The following is a 3,743-nucleotide window of genomic DNA, read 5'->3' as shown; positions in this document are numbered from 1 at the left end:
CACTTAATTCTAGCTCCAATCTAAGAACAATTAATTTGTATGACAGGGCCCTGCATGATGCTTGCCCTCATGCAGATATCATTGAAGGCATGTGTGCTATAGCAACTATGGTGACGGAACCAGATGGTGCCAGACCAACAAAAAGCACAGCTGTCTTGGTGTCAAGCCTAGCTTTCAATAGTGGATTATCTCATACAATAGCACAAGACAGCTGAAATAAGAAATTTAAACTTTTGTTCATCAAAAGAGTGAAATGACAAGCTCACTAACTCACTGCTATTTAGTCAATTCTGACTCATAGTGACCCTATAGGACACGACAGAATTGCCCTTGTGGGTTTCTGAGAGTGTAAATCTTCACAAGAGTAGAAAGTCTCATCTTTCTCCTGAAAAAGAAAGGTAATAACTGGGCAAATCCTATATCTAAGAAGATATATGTAAAACATGGACAATTTAAGAACAAAAATTATAAATAACCCAACTATAAAATGAACAAAGGACTTGAATAGATAGTTCACCAAAGAGGCATTTGAATGGCATTACACATGAAAAGATGCTCATGTGCTACCAACAGACATGTGCAAAACACATCATAAAGAGATGAGCGTCTGGGTCTCAAGTTCAGTGATTTGGAGGAAGAAGGAAAAGAGAAAGAGCAGGGGATGGGGAGAGACAGGAGAAAGAAGATTTCACTGCCACTGAAGGAGAGGGAAGAAGGCCAAGAAAGATGCTGCTGTGTGCCCAATGGCCAGTGTCTCTGGTGAGGCAACAGGGCTGCAGTAGATCCATTTGATCTGTGGATGAAATGAATCATGATTTTCCAAGTTCTTGCATTAGAATCTCAGTGAATGAGAGAGCTTTGATCTACCAAAAAGTTTGGAACCCTGATAATTTAACATAAGATGGACAAAAATACATATTTCTTGTGGATAATGAATGGAGGATAATAATGAGAGGCTGCATAGGCAACATCTCCCCATTCAGTGTCCCAGCCGATTAGGGTACAGAGAAGAATCGGATGGGGTCTTCCCAGAAACAGTGAAATAAATACAGTACTATTTCCCTGAGTGCAGAGTGCAGGCTTTGGTTTGAGCATGATAGAATATGTCCTAAGTTCCTCTCCTGCTGATAAATTGTATTATTGATTTAGGAAAGAAACTTTTGGCACTAGAGATACTGAAAGATATAGCCCTGAAAATTTAAAAAAAAGGCAAGTTTTCTCCATTTGAGGAAGACTAAAATAGATCTTAGAATAAAAGAGGATGGTGATTCTAAAATAAATGACAGGTTTGTCAAATGGAATGGACTCTGATTGCAAAGAATTTAATCATAGACAGGAAGTTGTCAACCATCTCCAACTGAAGTAGTTGAGCATCTAGGACCCAGTACTAATCCCCCAGAAGGAATGGAACCTCTTCCTAGTACTACAGCTATTAAACCACCCATTGAAGATTTTTCAAATTCTATAACTAAAAATCAGGATGCCATGTAACAAGTTGGTCTGGATTCCTTATAGTTTGACTATCCTGGTAATCAGCTATCAATGGACTCTTCAGGAGTTACAGTAGGTCTTTTGGACACTAATTCCTAGCATCAGCTCTTTCAAAGGATGACTATACTAACGGTTCAGCAATTCATTGCAGCGCAACAGCTGCAATATGCATTGCCTGCAGCTCAGCAACCGCAGCGAGCTGGCTATGTGTCCTTACAGCTGGCTTTGCGCTCCAGCTGCATTTGTGCCATATCCATATATTATTAGTACGACCCCTCCAGGTACTGAACTATATTACTGCAACGGAATTGGTTGCAGCAGCAACACTAGCAGGTTTGACAGTGGTTCTGCCTCGGTATTATGGGGCTCCATGGGGGTGTATCTAACCAATTATTTTAGCAACAAGCTGCATCTGTAGCAAACAACACAGTAAATCAATAAGCAGTATCACATGTCCATCCTAGAAAGCAAGAGTTTCTCTGTGGTGGAGCAGGTCGGCACCCTCTTACTCCCAAACAGAATTACTTGCTGTAGCCGTAGCAGCAAGCCCAACTTTCAGGGTCTTGCTACTGAGATGCCAAGCTATCAAGAACTAGCTCCAGCTGCCTATTATGATCTGACCAGTGTTTTAGTGTTTGGACCTGAAGCAATAACTGGCCATGGAGCTCCAGTTTCAACACCTGTTTTAATTAGTTTAGCAGCATTCCAAGTTTCAGAGGCGTCAACAGCTAGAGAAACTGCAAATAATCTTACAGGCACCACAAATGGTCTATTTTGGCCAATTGGCACTCAGAAACCACTGCAGCAGCAGCAACAGCAGCAGCCAAGCACAAACCGGCAGTCTAATTCATTTTATAGGAGCAGTTCTTTAAGTAATGGCTCCCAGAGCAATTCTTTATTCTCTCAGGGAGCTGGTCAACCTCGAAGTGCATCTCTTGACTGGAAGTAGGAGCTCATTGGTGCTCCTACAGGCTCAGAGCTCAGTTTAATCAGTTCATCAAAAGGACTGGCAATGGTATTGTTCATATCACTCTGTAAAATAAAATATAGAGTTGCTTCAAGTACTTCCAGTCTAGATTGCTCCGGCAGCCATCTCTTTCCTCCTATTCAACTTCAGTATAATAGATCTGGTATTATTCGTTATGGCTGAAATAGATTTATTACTGTTTATTTTTATTATGCTCATTGGAAGATTTCAGAAACAACTACTTACCAAACCTTCAACTTAGAAACCTGATTGGACACATAGTTGCATGTTCTCAAGAGCAACATGGTTCTAGAGCCATACAGGAAAATCTAGATAGAACTCCTCCAGCTGAATAACAGATGGTATTCAGAGAAATTCTACCAGCATGTTATCGGTTAATGGCAGCTGTTTTAGACAACTATATTATATAGACTTTTAAGTTTGGGGATTTGGATCAAAAATTAGCCATGGCTACTCATATTCACGCAGATGTATGTCTACTGTGTTATTCAGAAACCATTAGAATCTCTTTCAGCTGGTCAACAGGTAATTAGTGAAATGGAAAAGGAGCCACATCAGTGGTTCTCAACCTTCCACATGCCACGACCCTTTAATACATTTCCTCATGCTGTGGTGACCCCACCCCTGCCCCGAACCATAAAATTATTTTTGTTGCTACTTCTGTAATTTTGCTACTGTTATGAATCAGGCGACCCCTGTGAAAGGGTCATTCGACCCCCAAAGGGGTTGCGACCCACAGGTTGAGAACCGCTGAGCTAGATGGTTATGTACTGAAATGTGTGAAAGATCAGAATGAAAACGGTGTTGGACGGAAGTGCACTGAATGTCTTCAGCCAATTCATCACTGATGCTTTCAAAGGACAAGTATTTGTGCTTTCAGCTCGTCCCGATGTCTGCAGAGCAATTGAGCGCACCTTAGAGCAGCGCATCTCCATAGCAGACCTTACCTATCCTAGAAGAACTCCATCAACATACAGAGCAGATGGTGCAGGATCGGGATGGCAATTATGTTGTCAGCCATACTGGAACACGGTTGACCCGAAGATAAGAACAAGATTATTTCTAAAAGCAGAGATAAGACCTTAGCCCTGAGTCCACACAAATTGGACAGGTTGAGCACGTTCATTCAATCAAGGAGATTTTGGTAATAACACAAAATATATGAAAATAAAATTTTATGTATGTATTTTAATGTTTAGTGATGTAGTAGGAAGTATGCTATTCATGCTTCCTCTGTTAAGAGAGCTTTTACTTTTGGATGAGG

General features: G+C 40.9%; 1 pseudogene; it reads left to right on the top strand.

Annotated features, from left to right (window-relative positions):
• Positions 1-804: 804 nt before the first annotated feature.
• On the top strand, positions 805-3,627 carry LOC123522180 (annotated as a pseudogene).
• The last annotated feature ends 116 nt before the right edge of the window (positions 3,628-3,743 follow it).

Source organism: Echinops telfairi, unplaced genomic scaffold (assembly GCF_000313985.2).
Source record: "Echinops telfairi isolate 266 unplaced genomic scaffold, ASM31398v2 ScPeMD7_1;HRSCAF=3_0, whole genome shotgun sequence".
Taxonomy (NCBI): Eukaryota; Metazoa; Chordata; class Mammalia; order Afrosoricida; family Tenrecidae; genus Echinops; species Echinops telfairi.
Note: the sequence above shows the minus strand (reverse complement) of the source record. Positions and strands in the feature narration are given on the sequence as shown.